Source organism: Myotis davidii, unplaced genomic scaffold (genome assembly GCF_000327345.1).
Source record: "Myotis davidii unplaced genomic scaffold, ASM32734v1 scaffold524, whole genome shotgun sequence".
Taxonomy (NCBI): Eukaryota; Metazoa; Chordata; class Mammalia; order Chiroptera; family Vespertilionidae; genus Myotis; species Myotis davidii.
The window spans coordinates 906,118-933,754 of NW_006299263.1; the positions used below are offsets into that span (position 1 = coordinate 906,118).

The following is a 27,637-nucleotide window of genomic DNA, read 5'->3' on the forward strand; positions in this document are numbered from 1 at the left end:
GCCTGACGGACTAAAGCAGGTTTCTGGGGTTTTGTTTAGCTTCTATATTTGTAACATAGTTGCTTAGAGTTGCAGCTCAGAGGCCTGCAGCGGCAGGCGGGGAAGGAACGTTGGAGTCCTCTGTCACTGAAGCAAGCAAGCCTCATATTAGTTTCAAGCTGCCTGGCTGCTGGCCGCCACCTTGGCTGACAGTTAATTTGCATATCTCGCTGATTAGCCAATGAAAAGGGTAACGGTTGTACGCCAATTACCATGTTTCTCTTTTATTAGTGTAGACTAGAGGCCCCCCGTGTGAAATTGCATGGTAGTCCGCTGCCCTGGTCACCCACGTGCGCCCTACCCACCCGCCGCCCCGCTGCTCTCACAGCTCCGCCCACCCACCCACCGCTGCTCACAGTGTTTGACCTCTCTTAAGGGTGGTTGGGAGGGAGTTTCCAATCCCACTCCTTTTCCTCTAATGGTTTTCCTGCCCCTCGACCACCTTTCCCTATGCTGGTCAGGAGAGCCTCTGGCTGCTCCCCCCTCAAGGGCTAATCAGGGGAAAGAGCCTTTGACCTTGGCTCTAAAGCACCTGTCTAATCACTGAGCTTATTAGGTCACCCAGAGTCCAGATGCATAAGTTACTTCAAATAAATATTTTTGGGGTGTGTGTGAAAATTTAGGTCTATGATATTGAGAGAAAAAACCATTGCTTTAAAATAATGACAACACCTTTTTCAAATATTGTAATGAAAGTAAGAAAAAAAAACCCTCACATAAAAAGGCTGCAGAAATGTTATTTTACTTTGAAGATAGTAATAACTGAAAATAACAGGTTTCTTTCAGGCCACATCCTAAAAAGATAGCTGCTTTTTTATGTCTTAGGCCTATACCAGTGATGGCGAACCATTTGAGCTTGGCGTGTCAGCATTTTGAAAAACCTAACTTAACTCTGGTGCCATGTCACATATAGAAATTTTTTGATATTTGCAACCATAGTAAAACAAAGATTTATATTTTTGATATTTATTTTATATATTTAAATGCCATTTAACAAAGAAAAATCAACCAAAAAAATGAGTTTGTGTGTCACCTCTGACACGCGTGTCATAGGTTTGCCATCACTGGCCTATACAAAAGCCTTAAAAGACCCCTGACACTGCCTTCTGAAGATTTTAGGTTAACACATTTGTCTTAAAAACTGTGAGGTGCCTAATTTTTAAAAACAATTGGCCACACCCCCTTCCTCATCCATGTTGTCACATCATCCAAGTTATCCTATACTAGAGGCCCATTGCACAAAGATTCGTGCAATACTCCTTCCTTCTTCTGGCTGCCAGCACCAGTTTTCCTCTGGCACCCGGGACCCAGACCTTCACTATGGCCACTGCCTTCCTTCTTTGCTCTGGACACAGTGTTCGCTGTGGCTGGAGCCTTCTGTCTTCGCTCCTTGCTCCAGTGGGAGTCTTCAGTCTCCGGCCAGAGCTGCCCCTGTAGCTCCTTCCGTCCCCCACCCTCCCCCTCATAGCTTGATTGCTACTTCACCTGCAGACCTTGCCAACGGGCTCCTGGGTCCCAGGGTGCCGCCTTGCCTGTGGCCCAGCTTTCAGATCACGATCAAGATCACAGGCCGCAGGCAAGGTGTTTCTTTGCTCTGGACACAGTGTTCGCTGTGGCTGGAGCCTTCTGTCTTCGCTCCTTGCTCCAGTGGGAGTCTTCAGTCTCCGGCCAGAGCTGCCCCTGTAGCTCCTTCCGTCCCCCACCCTCCCCCTCATAGCTTGATCGCTACTTCACCTGCAGACCTTGCCAACGGGCTCCTGGGTCCTGGGGTGCCGCCTTGCCTGTGGCCCGGCTTTCCAATCACAATTACAGGCCATAGGTAAGGCGGCTCCCGGGTCCCCGGGGGCTGCCTTCTCTTCAGCCAGGGGGCCGACGGGTTTTCATTTCCATTCGCCTGAAAAACCTTTTTCCATCCTTTCACCATGAGTCTGTGTGCGTCTTTTTTTCTGACGTGTATTTCCTGTAGACAGCAGATATATGGGCCTTGTTTTCTTATCCATTCAGTTAACCTATGTCTTTTGATTTGCCTGTGGCCCAGCTTTCAGATCACGATCAAGATCACAGGCCGCAGGCAAGGTGTCTCCTGGGTCCTGAGGTGCCGCCTTGCCTGTGGCCCGGCTTTCCAATCACAATTACAGGCCATAGGTAAGGCGGCTCCCGGGTCCCGGGGGGCTGCCTTGCTTGGGGCCTGGTTTCCAATCACGATCACGATCACGGCCTCAGGGTCCCGCAGCTAAGGGCCACACATGGGGGCCCTGGCTGGGGGCAGGGCTTAGGCGGCACACGGGGACCTGGATGACGGCTCCTGCTGGCCTGCCCTGCCTGCAGTATGCAAATTAGCCACCATCTTTGTTGGCAGTTAATTTACATATTGCACTGATTAGCCAATGGGAGGCATAGCGAAGGTATGGTCAATTACCACGTTTGCCTATTATTAGATAGGATAATAAAGAGGTAATATGCAAATTGATGGTCACACCCTCATACAAGGTGGCTGCCCTCATGTGGCCACAAGATGGCCAGCAGGAGAGGGCAGTTGGGAGCGATCAGGCTGGCAGGGGAGGGCAGTTGGGGCAACTGGACTGGCAGGGGGGGGCTGTTAGGGGCGATTGGGCCAGCAGGGGAGGGCATTGGGGGCAATCGGGCCAGCAGGGCAGGGCAGTTGGGGCGGTCGGGCTGACAGGGGAGCAGTTAGGCATTGATCAGGCTGGCAGGGGAGTGGTTAGGGGGTGATCAGGCTGACAGGTAGAAGTGGTTAGGGGCAATCAGGCAGGCAGTTGAGCAGTTAGGAGCCAGCAGTCCCAGATTGTGAGAGGGATCTCCCCCAAAGGGTCCCAGATTGGAGAAGTTGCAGGTGGGGCTGAGGGACACCCTCCCCTCCATGCACGAATTTCATGCACTGGGCCTCTAGTACTTTATAAACAGCCTTAGTGTGCTACGCACATGCAAAAAGTACACAAAGTGGGTACTACTTTGCCTTAGAAATATATATTTAGTAATCACTTACATTATTTTATTTTTGTGAAATGAGACCTGATCAACCAAACCTTTCAAACAGACCCACCAGACGATAAATATCACCATATGTTTGATTCACAGTACATCTGGGCATAAACACTTCAATTACAGCTTTGTGTTTAGTATCAGAAACCTTTTCTTGTGTGTATTTTCACTACAGATCCCTTGCTCTGGATTACATTTTGAAAACTGCCTATTACAGATAAAACACCTTTTCAGGTATGATTCTGAGAAACAGATGTATTTGTGCACACCTTTTCACACACAAATGTCCATATTATGCCCACTGCATATGTGCAGCCACTCACCTGGGTCCTGGCATAAACAGGCTGCCCCCGAACACACTGGAGCCTCGATGGCCTCCCCAGCACAGTTTTTTTGTTTTTGTTTTTTACTTTGAAATAGTTTTATTGGTTCAAAAGACCTTTGCATATGTATATAAAAAAATACCCCAGAACACTAGGCAGTATTAAATCACAATTACATTTTTCTACCAACTAAAACTACCCAGGATATACATTTTTTAAAAGGGAAAAAAATCCTACAGAACTGAATTCTGAAATGACATTATGATTTAAATACTATGACAAAATAGATAATTCCTTATAACATTAATTCATTGCACAAAGCGGCCAGACACTTCCATATGCATAACCATTGCAGAGTGCAAATGAACACAATTCAACATTATACACTTAACTGAAGTAGCTGTGCCTCCACTTAAGAAACTCTTAAATTTCTGGCACAGAAAGTTGGGCTGTTTTAACTTTTACCAGGAAACCAAGTTCACAATTCATTTACTCCTTTCTGGTCATTCCTATTAAAAACACAGAAGAAGAAAAAAGAAAAAGTAACATCCTTCCGCTGACAGATCCTCAAAGAGTCAGCATCGCCTCTGCTTGAAGAAATCCACTCCTCTCAATTCTTAGGGCAGGTATACCTGGTCCACAGGCTCACTGTATATGGGGTTGTATTTGTAGCCCTTGCCATAGCTCAGGTCCTTCATGAGCCGGGTCGGCCCATTCCTCAGGTGCAATGAGTCAGGGGCAGAGGCCCCTGGTGGTTCCGCAGGCAGAATTTGACGTTGTTGTAGGTGCTGTACAACTCAATAGACTTTGCGGCTCTGGCAAAATAGACTATACACTGGGCCAGAAGCACCTCACATTCGGTCATGCCTATGAAGTGACAGTCCTGGTAGGCGGCCACTGCTTGTGGTAATGCGGATGGGTCTGCCAGACCTATGTCTTCACTAGCCTCCTTGCCACATAGAGCAGGTCCTCTCCTCCTTTGAGCATGCGTTCCAGCCAGTAGAGCGAGGCGCTCAGGTCTGAGTCTGCATCGACTTATGCAGAGCAGAGATGCAGTTGTAGTGCTCTTCTCCTGCTCGGTCATAAAAAATGTGAGACTTCTGGAGCCCTTCCTTCACATCATTCTCAGTGATCAGAACTCTACTGGGAGGATAGGCTTGCCACTCTTCTTACAAAACATCTTCCTGGAGCTTAACCTGGCCAGCACCGCCAGCTGTAGTCCATTCAGTCCAATTCAGACTCCCCAGCAAAGTTAACCAGTGTCGCTACACCGGCTGTGGTGTGAGCCTCTCCAGCCCCATGGGGCCTGGAGCCGCTCGGGGTGGGGGTGGGGGCAGGGTGGCCAGTGCGGCCAGTGCCAGGAGGCTCCTCAGAGCGCCAGCGGGTCTTTCTTTATTTTTAAAAGACTGTGTTGCACATGTCTGGCCCCCAGTGCCTCCCCGGCCTGGGTAAGGGGCCACTGGTAGTTTGCAGGCCGGCCATGCCCCTTATCATGGCAGGGGTCCCCTCATGGTGTCCGGTTGTTTGGTCATTTTGGTTGTGACGCCTCTTGGCCTTTTATTATTAAGATGACTCCCACTAAACGAAGCTCAGTAAGGTAGAAACTGTGTTCTTGGTCTCTGTTATATTCCTACTAGAGGCCTGGTGCACGAATTAGTGCATGGGTGGGGTCCCTCAGCCTGACAGACAGTTGGGGCCGATTGGGCCAGCTGGCCGGAGGGAGGGACTGCGGGAGGTTGACCAGGTGTGGGAGGTTGGTTGTGGGGGTGCACTGACCACCGAGGGGAAGGCCCTGCCTTGAGCGTCTGCCCCCTGATGGTCAGTGTGCATCATAGCGACAGGTCAACCGATTGTTTGGTCGTTCAGTCGCTTAGGCATATATAGATTGCTTATAGTACCTCGAATACAGTTATCACTTTAATATATGTTGAGTGAGATGAATAGTAGTCCACAAACATTACTTTGACAAACATTGGATCCTTGGCTTACAACTGACTTGTAAATTCTTTCTTAACCATTCTGTGTATGTTTTGGTGTTTAAAACTGAATGAAACCTGTTCTATCTACCTCACAGGGTATTGTGAACATTAAATGAGAACTATAGAGATACTTTGAAAAGTATAAAGTGCTATTCAAACATATAACTACGTTAAAAAAACTAGTGATATAAGTGGAAGAGACTGTCATGGATACAAAATATATAGTTGACCCTTGAACAATGTGGGGTTAGAGGCACCTACCCCTGCAATGTTGAAAATCTGTGTGTAATTTTTTTTTTTTAATTCTCACCCAAGGAGTGAGGACAATTTTTTTCCATTCCATTGATTTTTTTCCCTTTTTTTTTTTTGAAAGTGGAAAGAGAGAGAGAAACCTTGATGTGATGGAGACACATTGATTGGTTGCCTTCCACATGCACCCCAACATTCATGCAACCCAAGTACATGCCCTATGCCCGTGGTCGGGAAACCGCAGCTCATGACCCACATGTGGCTCTTTGGCCCCTTGAGTGTGGCTTTTCCACAAAATACCACGTGCGGGCGCGCACATATAGTGCGACTGAAACTTCGTGGCCCATGCGCAGAAGTCAGTATTTTGTGGAAGAGCCCATATTTTGTGGAAGAGCCACACTGAAGGGGCCGAAGAGCCGCATGTGGCTCGCGAGCCGCGGTTTGCCGAGCCACAGTTTGCTGACCACTAACCCAGGCTAAAAATTGAACCCGGCACCCTCCGGTGCGCAAGTAGATGCTCTAACCACTGAGCAACGCCTGCCAGGGCAATTTGCATGTAATTTTTACTTCCCCAAAACTTAACTGCTAATAGCCTGATGTTGACCAGAAACTTTATCAGTAACAGACAGTTGTTGTTGATTACCACACATTTTGTGTGTTTTATGTGTTAAGTACTATATTCTTACAATAAAGTAAGCTAGAGAAAAGAAACATTAAGTTAAGAAAGTCATGGAAGAGAAAATACATTTATAGCATTTATTGAAAAAAATCACATATAAGTGGACCTGCTTAGTTCAAAACCGTGTTGTTCAAGAGTCAACTGTATAATTCATAGACCATGTTATTTATTCTATAAATCATAGGAGTTGCATTTTGAGATGGAGTTAATCTCTAGTTCTTGTTCATTTGACTTCTTACTTTTCTTAGAAATTATCTCTCTCACTGTGCATTGTTTAAGCTAATGAATATCATTTATTTCCACTTGTGAAAAACATATGAACCAAAATTGCCTAAGACTAGACTTCAGAGTCCTTTCATTTTATTGTTCAGCAAGCCCCCATATAATCCCATCTTTCAAAAATAACTTAATCTATGTATTTATAATTAACACTTGTACTGGGAAGCATAAAGGGATTATATATGTTATCTTAACTCTGGATAAAATGGGATAGGAAAACATCAGTTAAGTAAATTGAATTGATGCTTTGTTGTATTTTTGGAACAGGTCAAGATATTCTCAACTTTTAAAACTAACTCTATATTTGGTCATTCCATAATTTTCTATCCCTAGTCTATTAAAATCTCTTTGTTTTACCCTCTGTTTTCTGTTCCCAATTCTTCCTATCTTTACCCTTTTCATTCCCCTAATTTTTCTTCTTTTTAACTTTAACAGTCTGGGTTGCAGGGGAAAAACCTGGCACTTAATCAAGAACATGATCTCATTGCTTTCAATGGCTTAGAAAAGAAACATTTTAAAGCAGTTGAAAGATTTCACTTTGGAAAGTAGGTACTGCATAACTAAGTGTGTTGTTCCCAGCAGAGCCTTGAGTAACCTCTTTCCAGCTATCCTCGTGTTTTTTCTCTTTTACATCCTGTTCAGTGAGCAATCTCCTAATTAAAACACACACACACACACACACACACACACACACACACACACACACACACACACACACACCAGTAAGACTGTCCTTTTGGCTGTCTTGGCAGAGTAATGTTTTCTGTTCTTTCAGCCTCTAAATAATGCTTCCATGTTTTTGCAGCATACTTGTTTCTAGGTTTCATCACCTATATATAGATGGAGTATAATTTTTAGTTCCCTCCTACTTGCACAAACCCCCAGCCCTCTTCAGAGTTCCCTTACGTGTTTCTGAGAGTCCTTGAGTGGAATGTAACGTGCATTCAAGGAACAAAAGTGAATATTCTTTTCCTACAGCCTCTTTGGGAAGTCCATCCCCTCCTAGCCACCCCAGTATGGTGCCTTATCATTGCCACTGCTGCTGGGTCCTCTGTGAGGACAGTCCTGCCAGGAATGCTGCTGCCTTTAGTGCTTTCAAAGCCGCCAGTCTTCAGAGTACCCAGGAGGTGCAAAGTGCAGGGCTGAGTTAGAGAGTCCTGTGTCACCCCCCCCCCCACACACACACACCTGTACCACACTGTCACACTGTCTCCAAGTTCCAGAGAAGCAGAGTTTGTGCTTACAGTTTCAGTCTCTTGAAAAGGTTTCTTATCTTTTAAATCTACCCTTTTACTCCTTCCTCCTGGGCTCAAAACCAGTTCAAAGAGCTAAGTGGAAAAAGACACTATGTCACTTCTTCCATTGTTCTTATTTCATTTCACTCTCCTTCTCACCCCCTCAACTTCCTTTACGTTCCCGCTGAAATTTCCATCATCTGTGAACTAAAAAGCGGAATATCATATACTGTGTGGAGAGAGACCACTGTTCTGATAGTTGCTGAATTCTTAATCATACTTGGAATCAGCCCAGCCAACCGTTACATTTTTTAAAAATGATTTTTTTAATATGTACCTATTTACCTGCTACAAACTTCAAAAGATACACAAATATGTCCAGTGAAGTTTCCTAGCATCTCCATTCCTCAGTTACCAAGTTCTCCTCCCTGAGGAAATCATTATGTCATTATTACCAATTTTTTATTTATCCCTCCAGAAATACTTTATGCATGTATAAATAAATATATACATATATACATATGTGTATACATATATATGTGTGTGTATATATATATATTTATATATATTCTGCTTTACATATATATTCTACTCTTCCTTGTTCTTTTCACTTGGAGTCTGTTTCATATTAGCACATAAAGAATTTATTTTTGTGGCTGCATTGTATGGTTAAGTTATGCCATAACTTATTTGTCTAGTCCCTTTAATGGACATTTAGATTGTTTCTAATCTGTTCCTATTACAAATGCTGCTGCAAACAATAACATTGAACATAAGTAATTTATTTTGCTTGTGTATATCTATAGAGTAAATCCCCAAAACATTTTCAGTTACTAAATTCTGAGGAAGTTTTGTTTTTGATGTCTAGTTTATATTCTAGACTCTTCCTTTTCAGCAAATAAACTAGCTTTATTATTATCACCTCATTTTCTTGATTACTCAGGCAATGGCCAGGTATATGGGAAAAAATAGATTTCGTTTTTGTTGTCACAAAGACCTGAGTATAAAGAATTATTTCTCTGTCATGAACAAACCACATTATAATCTTAGTGATAAATAGCAGTTGATACTTAGTGTCTAGAGATGGTAGGGACTGTGGTGAACTGGAGGGTGCATGCCTCATGTAAAAGGGGAAGTGCAATTCAATTCCATCCTGTTGTTGGCACACTAGAGATTACAAACTCAGTGGTGACTCAGCCGGATGGAGAGATGCAATTTTTAAAATAAAAATAAAAGCCTCCACATTTGTATTTAGTCTCCTGACTTTTAAATACCTTGTAGTCCAAGCAAAATACATCCACGGGATTGATGGGATTGATCCAACTCCCTAAATCTTTAGTTTATGCTCTTGGCTATTGTACATACAGAGACAGCCCCTTAGTCTATTACTTTAGCTCTGACTCCCACATATTCTAGTTCCTCATATCTGCTATCAGTTAGCCATTGACTCTAGATGTTCCATTGATTCTTAAATATTTATTTCTCCATGTCATCATGGCTCATCTTTTTAAATCTTTATTTAGAATTTCCTTCATCTTGATGTTTTCCAGGGAGAACATACAGAATAATGAGATTCTGATATCACATTTCTATTCATTTAGTCACGGTATGCTATGCCTCTGACAAGCATTTTGTGTTTTAGAGGTGAAAATGGAATTTTAGCAGCCAGGCACCAAAAATACTAATATTTATTATGTTCTCTCCATATTCTCTACCAGGATTTTCATTAGATTTTGGTCACTTTTTGAAGGGGTGAGGATAACATGATCATAGATATTATAAGTATTAATATAAAACTTAGCAAGGAAGGTTTTTCTGTCTGAATTCATTCATAGCATTCTTTGAATGTGGTTTATTCTATGAGGTATTAGAAAATGAATTACTAGCTTGAGCCAAATTCTCCAAACATTGGATTACTGTTCCCATTGGACCAAAAACTTACTTGTAGACCTCTACTATTGCTTGTTTCTTGATTCCATTTTTTTTCAGAATTTCTCACTGGAGAGGGGTAGACAGTTGTCAGTATCACTTCTTCCTTCTTCCTGTCAGAGACTTGCATTGCTCCCATGCCAATCCACATAGCTTTTGGGAGATGAAAATAATTCCTTCAAGATGATTAGAAACTATTGCCTTAGAGGCTTTTTCTCAAATAGGCAGTCACTTATTCATAATTAGAGTAATTAAAAGGTTAGTTAGAGACACTCTAAAAAACTGAATTTTGTATAAGAAACTTGGGACAATGAGTTCTTGCAGATACAGGATGTGGACTGTGGGGAGCAAGCCTTGTCCAAGCAGTTCTTGGCTAAGAGCTATCTACTTAACTCAGAATTTCTGCATACTCACAAAACTACTTTCTCATCATAGTTTAGTTTTCCAAATAAACTCCCCTACTATTTCCAGAGAAATGTGTAGATGGTCTTTCTCCGTTGCTCAAGGGAGTGGGGCCTCCCTATCCCGACTGAATGTTGGGGGTAGGCCATGTCCTTACGATATCTTAAGAAAAAGAATTTTCTGAGGTTTGCATGGGAAGATGAGTGACTTTTATTTGCATGGAGTTACATCCCTCCATTTGCAAAGTCCCATTGCCCTTAATTTAATCCTGGAAGATGTGCAGCTGGGAATTCAGCAGAGTTAGAAGCAAAGCCAGTGTCCAGAGTTTCCATTCCATGTAGAGCTGGATCCAGTTTAGCATTAAGCTAGTTGCAGTCCATTAGTCCATTGCGTGTGGGGAGTGTGAGAGCCCTGCAAGTCAGGAGCCCAACCAAGAGGCAAGAGAGCAAACTCCTTTGTTTAGGAGTTTCAGTATCTCAAATCTTCCTGCACTTGCACTGGCCATGCCTCCTCTGGCCAGGGACCTGTTCCCAGGTGTGACTAACAGACAAGTACCGTCCCCATTTCATTCAGACTTTACCGGGCATGTGTCTACACTGCCCCTGTCTATCCCTTCCCCCATCAATCTTCAGGGAATGGGCTTGGGGAATGTTAAACTGCAGCTTGCACAAATGGCATGCCTATAAAGTTTGGCCTTCCATTTGTTCTTTTTTAGTTATTAATAAACTAGATTAATTACAACAAGGTCACTACTAGAAAGCAAATATTCTCAATTCCAGCCATTACATTGTTCTCTGATAGTGTCCTTAAATCAGGACAAATTGTCCTTGAATGTGACAACCTTTTTGAAAGATTGGTGGTTCAAGCTAAACATTTTTGGGTCCTACTTTAGGAGGCTTTTTTACTTTAATTTAATTAGTCCTCATAGTGACCTCTTGAGGTGGATATTGTCCACAGTTTGCAGAGATGGAAAACCAGGGCTTAGCAAGATTAATACATTTGTATAAGATCAAACTGCTAATAAGTGGTAGAACCTGATTTTTCAAACACAAAGCAGTCTTGCCTCAAGTCTTATTTGTATTATTCATTCCTACTCCCAGCTTTGCATTTTAGAAATATTATTTGCTTAACTATGGGGTAACATGAATAAGAATGGAGGTAGGAGGAATGGAGTTGGAAATCATGGCTTATATTAATACAGCAGCAGGAAGGTCTTAAGTAAGATAGAGAAGATCACACATAAAAGAACTGCAGGGAGTGCAATAGGCACCACTTGGTTTAGTATATACTTGTGTTTTGTTTTAGTTTACCATATAAAGAGTGGATTTTTCCAGCTATAAATTTCAGTATAAAGTGACAACTTATTCTATGTCGAAGTTATCTAACAATATTTGGGGATGTGGCATAAAGTATACAAGTAAACTCAGAATCTTAAGACTGAATCACTCTCTGCCTTTGATAGGGATTATCTTTTAACCTGAATGGACTTGATATGTATTTTTAAATCTTTATTTTTATTTATATATTAACTCATATAAAAGAAGTACCAAAGAGCCTGGGATACAGATTTAGCTTTTTGTTTCCTTTTTTTCTTCATGCTGGTTAGACAATGTTAAAAAAATTAAAACTGATTTGAGTCTGGAAATTATTCCAAAGATTGAAGAAGTCTTGCCATCTATAATCAGATAGAAATCTATAGTACGGAAGATGCTTTTGATAGCTAGTTATATTTGGTATGTTACAATAAGTAACTTAAGATATTAATACTATGTGTTTGTATGATGCATTATACTTTGTAATTGTCATGATAGTTTGAGAACGCATGAGCTTGTCAGGAGATAATCTGGCGAAAATAGTTTAGAATAAGGGATCTGAAATATATGGAGACTTTAGCAGATAAAATTGAGGTACACCATTATGATTCTGGAGTGCAGTACATGATCTTGCTTGGAATGGGAGATATAGAGGAACAAAAGAAGTAGAGAACATGTGATGGTTATCTGCAGCCTCAGGTTTTAAAGACAGGAGTGTGAGAAAGCTGTGTGTTTCCTAAGTCAGGTTGGGAGAGCTCAGAAAAGCCTTTTCTCATTTTGTAGGTTTCCTCGGGCAGTACAGAATGTGAGCCCTAAAATGACTGTAGTAGACTGGGAATGTAGAAAATAAGAGGAACTGTTGTTGTCCTTGGGATGCTTACAGTATTATGAGTATCGGGGTACAGCAAAAGTTGGCTCCCTGGAATTTGTATTCCACTTTTAGTTGTAGAATATTATTTGATTGGCTACCTCCTTATTTTGAATTATATATTAGCATATCCTCCTGAGATATAGGGGAGGTAAAACACTTCTCCACTTCTCTTTCAATAGAGAGCATGTGAATTCCCTCATCCTCTGCCTTCTAATCCTTGTTTCAGCACTCACTTCCTAGTAAATTGACAAGGCGATGCTTCAAAGCTAGTCTTAAGAGTAGTTGATAATGCTCTCTGAAGTACAATTTAATGGATGCTGGGAATGTCCAAAAATAACATCTCTACTAATCTGCTGATATCATAAATTCTACCATTAGCAGTTCATGCTGTTTGCTATTCAATTGGATCATTGCTAGTAAGGCCCTTGATTTAATCCCTAAGATAATTTTAATATTTTTTATTTTTTTAAATCCTTACCCGAGGATATTTTTTCCATTGATTTTCAGAGAGTGGAAAGGAGGAAGGGGGAGTGGAAGAGAGAGAGAAACACTGATATGAGAGCGACACATTGATTGGTTGCCTCTTGTACATACCCCAACCAGGGTGCACACACACACACACACACACACACACACACACACACAAATACATCTGTTGTCTCCCTCACACGCCCCTGACTGGGGCTGGGGATAGAACCTGTAACTCAGGTAGGCGCCCTTGATCAGAATCAAACCCATGATCCTTTGGTGCATAGGCTGGCGCTCTAACCACTGAGAATGCCAGCTGGGCAATATTTAGTATTTTTTAGTAGAAATTTTCAACTGTAGCTTCCTCTCTGATTTGGTCCTTCCCAGTAGCCCTCACTTCTCCGATTTCGTGTTCTAATACATTACCCTTTGCTCATGCAACTCTAGCCACATTGTTCTTGGTGCTATTCTTTCACATGATAGATAATTTCTGCTTCAAGGTCTTGATCTTGAATATTCTTTCACTATGTCTACATGACTTGCTTCCTAACTTCATTCAAGGCTTTACTCTGGTTTAACTCTCTCACTGAGGCTTTCTCTGAGCATCTTATTTAAAATTGTAACCCCATCACCCACAATCCCTAAATTATTTCTCAGCTTTATTTTTTCTATTGTATCTATTATGATCACAGAATGTAAGCTTTATGTGAACAGTGATTTTGTTTTGTCATTGCTATATTTGCCAGTGCTTAGCATGTAATAAGTGCTCAGTAAATATTTGTTGAAAGCATAAGTGAATAAATACAAGATTGTGCAGGATTGAGGCATAAAAAGAAGTGCCTAGAGATAGTGGAAACCTAAAAATTATCTCATTGTATAGTTTTTCTTAAAAAGACATGCATTTAATAGACCCTAAGTTTTTGAAAGACTGACTGGAATTTTTGCTTTTATTCATAGGTAAATTAGTATAAGCACTACCCTGGGAGCCAGGGTTTCTGGCTCCTATTATCAATATTTTTTTTATCTGTAAAGCTGAGGTGATTGGAAAACATTGTTAATAACAATTCAAGCTTAACGTAAGGTTTTATGATTCACTTTAGTCTAGCTTAATGAAATCTCTTACTCTAATTCTACAATTATTTCATTTATTATGCATTGGGAAACTGCTGGGATAGGGAAAATGCAAAATGAGTAGGAAGATATTGGCTGTTCCAGAAGTGCAGAAGCACAAGTTTTGCTCTGGAAATTGCTTATCAGTGTATTATATACTTTGCCTGCAAAAAGAGAGTAGAGCTTCAAAAGCCACATGAATGAGCTATAGATCAGGGCATCTGTATTGATTCTGTGAGTAAACTTTTACATCAAAATATTCTAGGTATATGACAATAGGAATAGTTTTTGTATGTGTTTGTTTTAGTCCAAGAGATAGTTCCTTTTTTGAATGATAGTCACATAGAATTTTAAAATTATTTATAATGATGGTAGAAGACTGCCATTCAGATTTTAAGTTTCCCTTTTGTATTGAACTCTGCAAAACTGTCATAGATTAAGGAACATGGAGTTGTTGAACTCATGAATTCTCAGTCTAGTAATTTAGCTTCCTGGGGGGCATCAAAAGTCTTAGAGTTTGGCTCCAAGGGCTCTGTGATGTAGATAAACCAATGACAGGAAGTCTCATTGGTTGTGGGAATACACATATTACTTACCTAACTATCAAGAGCAACATCCTTTTTTGTATCCTTTCCACTTGCACAGCATTTAGCTTATAGCTGATTCTTAATAAATGCTTATCAATTGTCTTAGCAAAATGTTCCAGTTGCATTATTTTAAAATTTAGTAACATAAAATCTTTTAGTGTTTTTAGCATCAGAACCCTAAAGATTATTCTAGTTGAATGAGACTTGAAAATAGGCATTTTATTTTCTTTCTTCACTAATCAAAGATTTATTTACTGCTTACAATGTTGCTAGCACATTGGTAGGAGCTGGAACTACAATTGACAAGACAAGAAATAATCCCTGCTCTTAAAATCTCACATTTTAGTAGACAAAGACAGATTTGTGTACGAATTATCATAATATAGTATAGCAAGTATATTTATAGTACTCTACTAGCAGAGAGTTTCGGGGGGGAGGTGTTGCTGTCTTATTTGTATGGGTCACTGAAGCTGGAAAGGGGGAAGAGGGCATTCCATTTCTAAGGGGCTAAGAGAACTCCTTGGCTGGGTCAAGTACTTACTATGTAAGATGAGTAGAGGTATTTACTATATAAGATGACTAGTTTGGAAATATTTATGAGTGGCTTTGACCAATGACTCTTAAATAAATTTCCTTGAAGTAGACATACCTTAAGTGCTTTTCCTATCCTGGACTTAATTTTCCTTCAATTATGAATAACTAATTAAATCTATTTAGGTTGGAATGTTGATATGGAAAAAAATAGGTGTTATTGTGGGTGATGTTATGCTCAAAATTATCTTTATGCCTAAACATTGCATTTACACAAGAGATACAGTATTGCATTATTAGAATTCTTTCTTGTCCTCTAGACCAGTAGTTTCCAAGTAGAATTACCTCGGAGCTATTTAAAAATATCTTTGGACCTCCACCTCCAGGTATTTGGATTCAGTAATTCCAGAGTTGGCTAGGGTTTCTGTGCTTTTAAAAATACATCCATGTTATCCATGCCTCTGGTTCTGTTTTGTTAGTTTATTTTGTTCGTTAGATTCCACATATGGGTGAGATCATATGGTACTTGTCTTTCTCTGACTAGCTTATTTCACCTAGCATAATAATCTCCAAGTCATCCATGCTGTTGCAAAGGATAACTTCCTTCTTTTTTACAGCCGGGCAGTATTTGTGTATATGTACCACAGCTTTTTCATCCAGTTGTCTACTGTTGAACACTTGGGCTGTTTCCAGATCTTAGCTATTGTAAGTAATAACTGCTATGAACTTAGGGGTGCATATATTCTTTCTGATTGGTGTTTTGGGATTCTTAGGATATATTCCCAGACAGATCTCAGAGGTGGACGGGGTTTGAGGAGACTGGATAAATGAAGGTGAAGAGATTAGCCAAAGAACATATGCATAGCCCATGGACACAGACAATAGTGTGGTGAAGGTCAAGGGCGAGGAGGCAGGGGCTGGGTAGAGATGGGCAAAGGGGGAGAATACGGGGGACCAGTATTAACAACAACAAAAATACACCCATGTGATTCTGATGCACAGCACAGTTGGAGAACAACTATTCTAGTCTGGCCTAGAGAGAAAGTGTTGCTTGCTATAACATATTTGCAGGTAAAAATTTGAATGGAGTAGGGTCATGTGTAATTTAACGGTAACAACCCCATGGGAATAGAACACCCTGAAACTTTAATAGTAGGGAATGCTAAATACTGTAGTAGAAACAGCAGCTGGTTCATAGATGTATTTTGAACTTAAATGAATCAAAAATAATGTGAAATCAAGCCACAGAGTACACAAATGCAACTCTTTCAGAAACTAAACTGACTGCAAAGGTACAAAGGTGCTAATGGTTGGAGGCCGCCTATAGAGGCAGAGATGGTGGCTCAGCCTCTGACCTAAGAGTCTTTCCTAATGTTTCACAACATAGTTCAATAAAGTTTATCAGTAACCTGCTATTAATAGGGAAATGTGTATTTGTATTGTCAGGTTATATAATTATCTTAGAATGGAAAAAAAGTAAAGAACATATTGAGGATAACATAGAAAACCACTATATAGCTGAAAGTAGTCAAAACCTAGAATTCCTGTACTAGACTATCATAGTAAATTCTGGAGAGCATGTGGCAGTCAGTCATGTAGCTCTTCTGATTGTGTTTATTGATAAAGCTTTAAGGTCATCTAGCAGTGAGGTATAGCCATCTAGAGCAGCGGTCGCCAACCTTTCAAACCTCACGGACCACCTGTTGGCAACTGCTGATCTAGAGACCCCTTTCCAGAAGCCATAAAGAAACTATGGTGGGATTGTGTGTGTGTGTGTGTGTGTGTGTGTGTGTGTGTATGTCCCCAAAAACAAAGCTGGGTTTAGGGAAAGGGAGCCTGGGAAAGGAAAGCCTGGTTCAGTTACATCATAAATGTTTCACCACTGCTTCTTGAATTAATATGCCGAAGACTTTTACCTGCAGATTTAATACACACAAAAATGAATTGGTGGTGGAAGAAAGGAATAATTTTAGGTCCAGAGTAGGAGAACTAATAGTTCCCTGTGTCCTGCTCTGGTTAGGCACTCTGGAGGGGTCTTGTGTTGAATTTGGTGAGTCACTTTTTAAAAGAAGAAAGGATAATGACAAATAAAACCATGTCAAATTAGAATCAAGACGGAATATTTTGCATGGAGCCTGTTTGCAGAGATTATGCAGATATTAAAAGGCTGCCTTGTGGAAGAGAAAGAAGAAATTTAGTCTTTATTGATTTAACCAGATGAGTGGGTTGAAGTTACAAGAAACAGTTTTAGAATCATAAAAGGAAGATCGTTAGCAGTAAAACTCCATTAAAACTTCCCTGTCAGTGGAAATGTAGAGAAAGCTATATAAGTATCCATAGATCTTTAGAAATTTAACAAGTAGTATATGTAATAACTCTTTTGGAATAGAAATTGCCATGAAATGTGACATGCGTACCTTTAATCATGAATCATAATGAGTAAAATAATGCAAACATCATTAGATATTTTTAAAAAAGCATCATCAGATATTTAGGAGTATATCTGTTCAGTTTGTTGCATAGTACCTGCCACAATTAAACCTTTGCTCCAGAGAATGAAAATAAATAGTATACCTAATCTTGTATTTTGAAGAAAGGTGAAGCCTAACACAAGTACTTCAACCATAACTCCAGTTCTAATAAGAAAAGGAAGTTTATTAGCTGATTCACCTGGGGCAAGTAGTGTCTTGTCTTAATTACCTACCTCAGGGGATTGTGAGATTAAATGAGTCTGTATGTCTAAAGCATTTACCCAAGGAAGTATTCATTAAATAGTTTATTTACCATTTTAAATTTCCTAGAGCCATTATTTGAGAGATTAATATTTTAATCTGAGTTTTAAAATCCAAATATCAGTGGTTCTGTTTTCTTCACATGTCACCAACCATTCTTTATCTTAAACTCTCCATGTCCTCTCAAATCACAGCTAATTGTGTAAGGCCTCATTTATCTGGCATTGTTTAAGGGAAATAAAAAAATGTTTGACATAAGTGAAAAGAACTTCTGGTTAACTTCCTGAAATGTAAACTTTTCTTTTAACCATTTAAAGTTTTAAAAACAAATGTATCACATACTTTCCTGCCTTTTTGAAACAAAATTCCCGAACATTATTCTTTTTGATGTGTCATTGTTACATGTATGTACTGGGTGGGGCAAAAGTAGGTTTACAGTTGTTCATATAGAAAATAAGCAATTAACAATAATACAATAAATTAATTCTGTGTTTCACATACTCACAAGTGTAAGCCTACTGTTGCCCCACCCTGCATTTATAATTAAATAGTTGTTTTCATTTATTTTTTTCTTTTAAGGCAGCTATCTTTTTTTTCTTGTGGTAAAGCCTTTTCCCCAATCCCTTTTTAAATTTTCATGTCTAATCTACTATGGATTTGGAAACCAGCTATTACAGCTTTCTAATAGTTGTGTGCTTAGAAGGACAAAATGTGTGGAATTTCCTTGGAAGTGTCTAGGGGAGTAGGGAGGGGATTGGTTCATTATTCAGGCTGGATAATGGGTTCATACATGTTTATTACTCCGTTCTTTCTGCCCTTGTACATGTTTGCAAACTTTCATAAGAAAAGATTTCTAAAAACCAGATTAAACTTGTATGTTAGATATTTGCAGGTCTATGTACATTTATTTCTTATCTTTGTAAGGATTCACAGGAAGCTTAATAGTATTTATCTTTGGACAGAAGGACTCAGGGATAAGGGGTAGGGATGTTCATTTTGTATTTGTTATGGTGGAGTTTTATGAATTTTTTATGACCTCCATGTATTATGTTTATTATATATTTGTGTGTGTTTTTCTAGTCCAGAAGAAGGTTCACTTCCTCATCTATAAATTGGAAGTTGTAATAGTATTTAACACATGGGATCGTGAGGCTTGTGTACCTCTGTATTTTAACATTTTCTTGTTTTGTTTTAAATACATATTTCAGATGGATAATACTGGGTTTTGTGTGAAGTGCTAAAAGAGAAATGAAAGGGCTCTGTAACAGCTGTTTCAAACTTGTGAGAATTCTTTTTGGCATCCAAATCTGGGCTTTAGGGGTCTTAAGGGTCTCACTAATTGGTGTTTGCATTGATGGTTTGCTTGCTGCCCATACTATAGCTAAGCTAACTCTTCACTCTTATGTTTTGTTTTCTTCCCAGAGCCTTACATTCCTTGTTTCTTAAGTCGTTATTCCTTGAGTTAAATATTCTGCCCTTTGTTTACCATTATTGAGTGAAACAGAAACATGCTCAACTGCACAATGTAAATTCAATTGTAAATCACCACTGACATACTGGATTCACAATTAAGCATTTCCCGAAGGTGGGTGCCTCTTCGGGAGGCAATTTGATGATATCTGTCTATCGTAATTTAAATGTATATACTCTTTGTCATAACAGTTCCTTTGCTGGGAATTTATCCTAAAGTTATACTCACATGTGTGCAAAGTTGTATGAAGAAATTGTGGCTGGTGTCTGGGTGGAAGAGAAAAATAGAGTTCAGAGTGGGAGGCAGGCATCTTTTATTGTGTGTGTTTCGAAGTTCATCTCTTCTTTTACCTTATACATTTAATGTTAAAGAGAAAAACTAGGGTAAAAAGAGCCTTCTTACCACCTGTGGGTAACACGGCATCTACAGGTTTTACTCCCAGTGCATTTTCTGCATTATATTTTTCTTTAGGGGTCAACAATGCTGATAGTAGGCTTCATCATTGCTCCAGCTGACTTTGTGTAGGATTTTGATAACCCTAAACTAATCATTCGATAATTGAGTCCATTTCTGATAAGAACTTTTATAATTTCATTACATAAATGTATGCACTTATCTATTTCAGAAATGCATTTGTCCTTTCTTTTAAAAAACACACATTTTAATTGATTTTTATTTTTATTTTTTATGTTTATTTATTTATTTTTTTTAATATATTTTATTGAGTGTTTACAGAGAGGAAGATAGAGATATAGAGAGTTAGAAACATCGATGGGAGAGAAACATCGATTAGCTGCCTTCTGCACATCTCCCACCGGGGATATGCCCGCAACCCAGGCACATGCCCTTGACCAGAATCAAACCCGGGACCTTATAGTCCGCAGGCCGACGCTCTATCCACTGAGCCAAACCGGTTTCAGCTTAATTGATTTTTAGAGAGCGAGGAAAGGAGAAGTGGGAGAGCGGGGAGAGAAACATCAATGTGAAAGTGAAGCATCGGCTGCTTCCTGCATGCCCCTTACCAGGGATCAAACCCACAATCTGGGCATGTGCCCTCACCTGGAATTCAACCAGCAACCTTTTTGTGCCCAGGACGATGCCCAACCAACTGAGCCATACCAGCCAGGGTGCATTTATCCTTTTTAACCTGTATTTCTTATACATACCCATCCTTCACCTCAACTTCATTTCCTTTTTCTCTCCATGCTCATATATATATGTGTATTTATGTATGGGTATGTACATATTTAGATATACAGGGTGTCCCAAAAATGTGTACACACTTTAACAGTTGATAGCTCAATTTTGAAAATGAAATGTATTTTAATGAACACTGCCTTTACAATTATTCAAAGTGTGCACATATTTTGGCAGGACACTCTATATGTTGCCAGATTGCTTTCCAAAAGGATGTCATAATTAACATTTAGATTAGTGAAACACAGCAGTACCCTCTTGAGATATTATCAATCTTTTAAATTTTTGCTAAAGTGATACAGTCAAATCTCAGTTCTTGAATATCTCCCATCTTGAAAGATTCGGTTCTCTACCAAGTTGTTCAGGAAAAAAAAAAAGGCTCCATTAATGCTGCAGACAAACCTTTCTTGTTAATACATCAGCATGTCAAACGTCCTCTCTAAGGCCACAGAGAGAATGGGCCAATATGACTTTACAGCTAAACTTTGCCTTGCTGACTGACATCTTAGGAAATTGTGCTGTGAACATTTTTGTGGATTTTTTGTTTGGTTTTGCTTTTGTCACTAGCTAAATGGATGATTAGCACAATTTTAAAACATAATGTGGCCATCAAGAGTGCTAATGTTGCTAAGGGTGTAAAAGAAACAATCATCACAGGCAATTGAAGAGGTAGAAAAGTGTTGCTGAATTGGATAAGCAAAAAGCAGTTACCCAGTGACAGCATTTTGGAGGCAGTGATATGAAACAGTGAAGATGCTGCACACTGACTTCCTAAAAGATACCCCTGGAATGAGTGTTGAACGTGGTTCCTTTAAGGCTAGTAGGGGGTAGTTTGATAAATTTAAGTGTTTGTTTATAGATTAAACAGTACCTTAGACATGTATTATATATAAGAAAGGTTAAAATGGAATCATTTGGGGTCTCAATTTACACTATTTCTAATGGGGAAAAAATGATTTGGTGTTTGAACAAATTGCTTCTCGAATAGCCTTCCTGCACAAATTAAGTTTGAGAACTAAGGTTCCACTGTATTTCATTGTTAGACTAATTGCTGATTCACTGATTTCAAGTAAGTCTGAGTGTTGTTGTTTTTATAAACTTGACAACTTGGATCTATCTGCTTTTTTCTCTACATGTCAGATTTTCTTTTTCTGATTTAATTGCTTCATTGGTTTATAGTTTTTTCTGTAATAGGAAATTTTAAATTCCTTATATCTATCTTTTAAAGTTCATGCTTCTTTTTTTTAAATATATTTTATTGATTTTTTACAGGGAGGAAGGGAGAGGGATAGAGAGTTAGAAACATTGATGAGAGAGAAACATCGACCAGCTGCCTCCTGCACACCCCCTACTGGGAATGTGCCCGCAACCAAGGTACATGCCCTTGACCGGAATTGAACCTGGGACCCTTCAGTCTGCAGGCCGATGCTCTATCCTCTGAGCCAAACCGGTTAGGGCTAAAGTTCATGCTTCTTAAGAATGTTTGGAAGGCATATCATCTTCTAAATTTTGTTATAGAATGTATCGCTGTTATTTTTTACATTTGTTTTAATTCCATCTGGAGGTTATATATTATAGAGGCCCAGTGCACAAAATTCGTGCATGGAGGGGGAAGTTGTCCCTCAGCCTAGCCTGCACCCTCTCCAATCTGGGACCTCTCTCACAATCCAGGACTACTGGCTCCCAACCACTTCTGCCTGCCAGCCTGATCCCCCCCTAACGACTCCCCTGCCAGCCTGATTGATGCCTAACTGCTCCCCTACCAGCCTGATTGCCCCTAAGACCCCTCCCCTGCTGGCCTGGTCACCCCTAACTGCCCTCCCCTGATGGCCTGGTCGCCCCTAACTGCTCTTCCCTGCCAGCCTGGTCCCCCCAACTGCCCTCCCCTGCCGGCCTGGTCGTCCCCAACTGCCCTCCCCTGCCGGCCTGGTCGTCCCCAACTGCCCTCCCCTGCCGGCCTGGTCGTCCCCAACTGCCCTCCCCTGCCGGCCTGGTCGTCCCCAACTGCCCTCCCCTGCCGGCCTGGTCGTCCCCAACTGCCCTCCCCTGCCGGCCTGGTCGTCCCCAACTGCCCTCCCCTGCCGGCCTGGTCGTCCCCAACTGCCCTCCCCTGCCGGCCTGGTCACCCCCAACTGCCCTCTCCTGCTGGCCTGATTGCCCACAACTGCCCTCCCCTGCCAGCCATCTTGTGTCCACAAGGGGGTGGCCATCCTTGACCACATGGGGGTGGCCATCTTGTGTGTTGGAGTGATGGTCAATTTGCATATTACCTCTTTATTAGATAGGATATATATACACACACATATACATCTTGCCTAATAATAGACAAACATCTAAATTGACCATCCCTCTGCTATCCTCACCCGCCAATCAGGAGAGTATGTAAATTAACCCAACAAAGTTGGTGGTTAATTTGCATATGTAGGAGCGAAGCGGAGGAGTGAAGACTGAAGGCTCCTTCCAGAGCCACGAAGGCTGAAGGCTTCAGCCGGAGAGAAGGCCTGAGTCCCAGGTGCTGGAGGAAAACTGGTGCCGGCAGCCAGGGGAAGGGAAGGCCTATTGCACGAATCTCTTTGTGCAATGGGCCTCTAATATATAGAGGCCCTAATTCCTAATTTTATTCATTTGATTTATTGAACACACACACATATATATATACACAAACACATACATACATCTTAATTTTATTTGAAATAGTTTTAGTGTTTTGCTTTCCAGTTGCTATTGTTCTTTTCCCCAAAAAATGTTTAATTTTTTTCTATTGTTTTTCATAGAATTTCTATTGAAAATAGTGGCTGAATTTTACCAGATGCCTTTTTAGCATCTGATATTAATTATAAGATTATATATGTATATATATATATACACACACACACATATATATATACATACATACATAGACACTATGATAAAAATCTAATTTTTGCAAGGTAAAACTAGTTTTGTGATGATCATTTAAGAAAAATTATCCTTTTCTGCTGAATTAAAATTTAACCTTTGACTTGTACATTTTCTCATATGTGGTGGAATATACAGGGTAGGGCAAAAATAGGTTTACAGTTGTGAGTACACATAACACAGTTTATTCTTGTATTATTATTTATTAATTATTGTATTATTTCCCATATGAACAACTGTAAACTTACTTTTGACCCACCCTGTATATTTATTTATTCTGTTCCACTCATCTATGTGTCTGTTCCTATGCATGTGTCATATTGATTTTAATAATATTTCAGTATCTGTTCAATGAAGTCCACTTTTGGTTTTCTCCTTTTCAGTTTTCTTGGTGGTTCTTGGACTTGCTCCTTTATAGCTTTAAGATCTTATATTGACATTTTAAAATCTGTTGAGGTTATTTCTCAATATAGTTATTCATACATATGGGGAAAAGTTAATACCGTGAATGAAATATTTTTCTAGGTATTTCCTGCTAAACTAGGGGAAATTTTTATTAATTTTAAGTGTATTATATCACACCTCAATTTATTGTTTTAATTTTAGTTTTCTTTTACTAGAATTGTTTGAGTTATCTATGTATCCCATCAAATCATTAGCAAAAGATAATTTTTTCTCTTTCATTCTAGTACTTTGTACTATAGTCTTCAAGTCAGTGTTGAATTATAAAGGACTTAGTGGGCTTCCTGCTCTAATTCCTAATTTTATTCATTTGATTTATTGAATGAGTAATAACATTTATATGACTAAAATAATTTTGAAAGTTTCCTGTGAGCAGTCTCCTTCCTATCCCGCCCCGATCTGTCCATTTTGCACCCTGTTTTCAGCCTACCCACTCTTGTTGGATCCCTTCCATAGATCATAAAATTTCCATATAGAAGTAATCTACATGTACATCTCTCTCTCTCTCTCTCTCTCTCTCTCTCTCTCTCACACACACACGCACACACACACACACACACTCAGACTATTGGGTGTATACACACACAGACATGTGTGTGTGTATAATCTTAATTTTATTTGAAATAGTTTGTGTTTTGCTCTCCAGTTGCTATTGTTCTTTTCCCCAAAAATTGTTTAATTTTTTTCTATTGTTTTTCATAGAGTTTTGATTGAAAATGGTGGCTGAATTTTACCAGATGCCTTTTTAGCATCTGATATTAATCATAAGATTTTTTTCCTCCTTAATATGTTGGTATATTGGCTTATGTTGAACCATTCTTCCATTTCAGCAATAAATTATAACAGCATAACTTTTTGGATATGTGGCTGGACTTTATTGTCTAATTTGATTTTTTTACTTAGAATTTCTACATTTAACTTTTAAGTGAAATTGTTTTATGGTATGTTTTGTGTACTACCTTTATTAGATTTGGTATTGAGTTATTCTGACTTCATAGAATGAATTGGAACATTTTTCTATGATTCAATACTATTTGAGTTATGTTCTTGAAAGATTAAGAATCTGCTGAGAACCTAGCTGGCCTTGATGTCTTTTTCTGTAGTAGATTTTTAATTATCTTTAATTTATGGTATTTGGTTCTATTCTGTTTTATAAATGTCTCAGAATCTCCTTTAACTCTTCTTTTTCTCTGGAATTTTTCTCTAATGATTCTCACCTCCCTTCACCTTGGTTTGGTGCAAGTCTTATTCTAATCTTCACATAACAGCTGAGATCTCATTCTGAGAAGTTTTCCCAGTTCTCTATAACATAAATTAATTTCCAAATTGTTACTCTCATAAACTTTGTGTTTTTAGTGTATTCATATTATTCCTGTTACTAGTTGCCCGGTGCATGGATTTGTGCCCATTGAAGGAAAATCAAGGACACGTGGTCTGGGAGCCGCGCTGCATGCCTGGAGAGTTTCCATGTTCCTGTGAGCCACTGAGAAGTTGCTTGGGGAGTCTGTTCCCCTCCCCGCAGCTTTCTGAAAAAGTATTTCCAAATGTCCCTTCTATGGCCAAGGTTGCGCCTTGCTGGCTAGGAGGTCCCTGGTGGATGCCTTGGGCCTTGCTGGATGCTTTCCACCGTTCAGAGCTGGATAAGAGACACTCCGAGGTGAACAATACAAAGTTGGGAATTTTCGGGGGTGGGGGTGCTCTGTTGCCCACACCTCCACCCTTCAGATCCATCTCTCTGACTTTTACCTCAATTGTCAGTTGCCATCTTGTGGCCACTGTTATATTGCTGCTTTCCTCTGTAGCTCAGGGGCAATAGGTAAGGGATGAGATTTGATCTCGATGCCTGAGGCAGAGTTCCAGGAGTCTGGCAGTGACATCAGGCTTGTCCTGGTTACTCCGAGTGTCAGCACTTCAACTGTTCTCTGGAGATTGTAACTCCAGACTTATGGGGTACGAGGGATGTAGCAGTGTGCTAAGCGGCAGATGGCCGGGGAGGAGCCCAAGCCGGGGCCAGGCACCACTCCCACTGTGCCTGCCACCACCACTGCAGCTGCACTCGCCAGCTGTGAACCCGGCTTCTGACTGAGCTGTGCTCCCACTGTGGGAGCGTACTGACCACCAAGGGGCAGCTCCTGCATTGAGCATCTGTTCCCTGGTGGTCAGTGTGTGTCATAGCGACTGGTCGTTGGGTCGTAATGGTCACTTAGGCTTTTATATATATAGATTATAGGTATGTGTGTAACTACTTTTTATTTTATCCTCTCCCGTCCTGTCTAATAAAGAGGGAATATGCTAGTTGACCCTCACGCTATTGCAAAGGTGGTGGCGCCCACAGCCAATAAGGAGGGAATATGCTAATTGACTGCCACACCCTCAAAGATGACGGCACCCACAGCCAATAAGGAGGGAATATGCTAATTGACTGTCACACCCTCAAAGATGGCAGCATCCAGTCCCCTCAGCCCCACTGGGGCAGCAGGTGCATGGCAAGGCCGGGCCTGGCTGCTCTGCGTGCCTGCATCCAGAGGCCCCCAGCCACCTCAGCCCCGCAGCCACCCAGGGCCAGCCTGAGGTGCAGGCAAGCCTCAGATGGTGGCTGCCCAGCTGCCCAGGGCCACCCAAGGCTCAGTTAACCAGGGCCGGCCGAGGCCTGCGCTGCCGGCAGTGGCAGCAGCAGAGGTGTGATGGGGTGTCGCCTTCCCCTGATCGCCGGGTCACCTCCCGCCCCTGAGGGCTCCTGGACTGTGAGAGGGGGCAAACCAGGCTGAGTGACACCCCGCCCCCCCTCCCCCCGCCCCTTGCACGAATTTTGTGCACTGGGCCTCTAGTAGTTTAATAAGCTCCTACATTGCTGGGATCATATCTTACTGATGACCTTTTGCCAATGTCAGCCTACCTAGCTACCTTATTAGCGAGAGTGAAAACTGTATATTGACCAGTAATCAGTTTTGTGGCTTGGTGTTGCTGTTTTGTCTAGGAAATGCAATCAGCAACATTTTAAGTAGAGTTCTTTGTACTTTGTATCTGCTTTTTTAGGACAGGTATTTCTTAAGTCAGCAAGAAAATTAAGTACAACAGGAACTTCATTAAAGCCACAATTTAAGATACCAAAATGTGAAAGGTTTCTAACTTTACCCTGAACATTTTGCATATATCATTAGTCACTGTTAGACATTTTGATCTTGCTTAATATAGTTCAGTGCTGAATGTGTATTTTAATGTACGAGTTTTTGACATCAACATCTTTAACTTTCATCTAATTTATAATCTTAACTTTGAGTTAATGGAAATATTTGTCTCTATAGATTGTGGTTTGAAACTGCTAGTAAGTTCAGGCAGTAATACATGATCTTTAGCTCCTAAACCGTGAATAGTAGGTTTCATTTTGTGTAAAGATCTATGTCTGAATTGAATGGGGTCAAAGTGTCTGAATGGAGAATAAAGTAGTAGAATGCTAATCAGAAAATGAAAGTAATAGACTCAGTCCTTCCATTATTAATGTACACTATATTCTGTAATCTAAATGCATTGTAGGTATTCATTGTTTTTAAAATTGGTGGTAATAGCCCCTGCTACTCAATAGTTTGTCAAGTACTTCATCACCACTATTTTGAAAATGTTTTAACTTTGTGTAGCTTGTTGAATTAGCTATCTGTTATCCCTGTTTGATTGATGAAGAAATTGAGACTTAGAGAAATAAAGTCACTCAACATTTGGCTAGCAGTAAAGTAAGTAATATATTTGGAATGAGACCCCAGAATCTACCACACAGTTAAGACCTTTAGCTGCAATCATGCTGTGATATGATTTTGTTTAAAGGACTCTGCGTAAATGCACTGATGTTATTATCAAAGAGTTATCTTGAATGTCACTATTTTAT

General features: G+C 40.3%; 1 protein-coding gene across 8 annotated transcripts in view; it reads left to right on the forward strand.

Annotated features, from left to right (window-relative positions):
* The window catches only part of HMBOX1 (homeobox containing 1), a 195,693-nt gene that overhangs the window by 43,515 nt on the left and 124,541 nt on the right, over positions 1-27,637 (forward strand). Inside the window, exon 1 of one of the 8 annotated variants that reach the window (XM_015571156.1) lies at positions 15,681-15,702. The exons of the other annotated variants lie outside the window; for them this stretch is intronic. The gene's annotated coding sequence lies outside the window, so the exon portion shown is untranslated. Of the gene's footprint in view, positions 1-15,680; positions 15,703-27,637 lie in introns of those variants that run through there. 8 annotated transcript variants of the gene reach the window in all.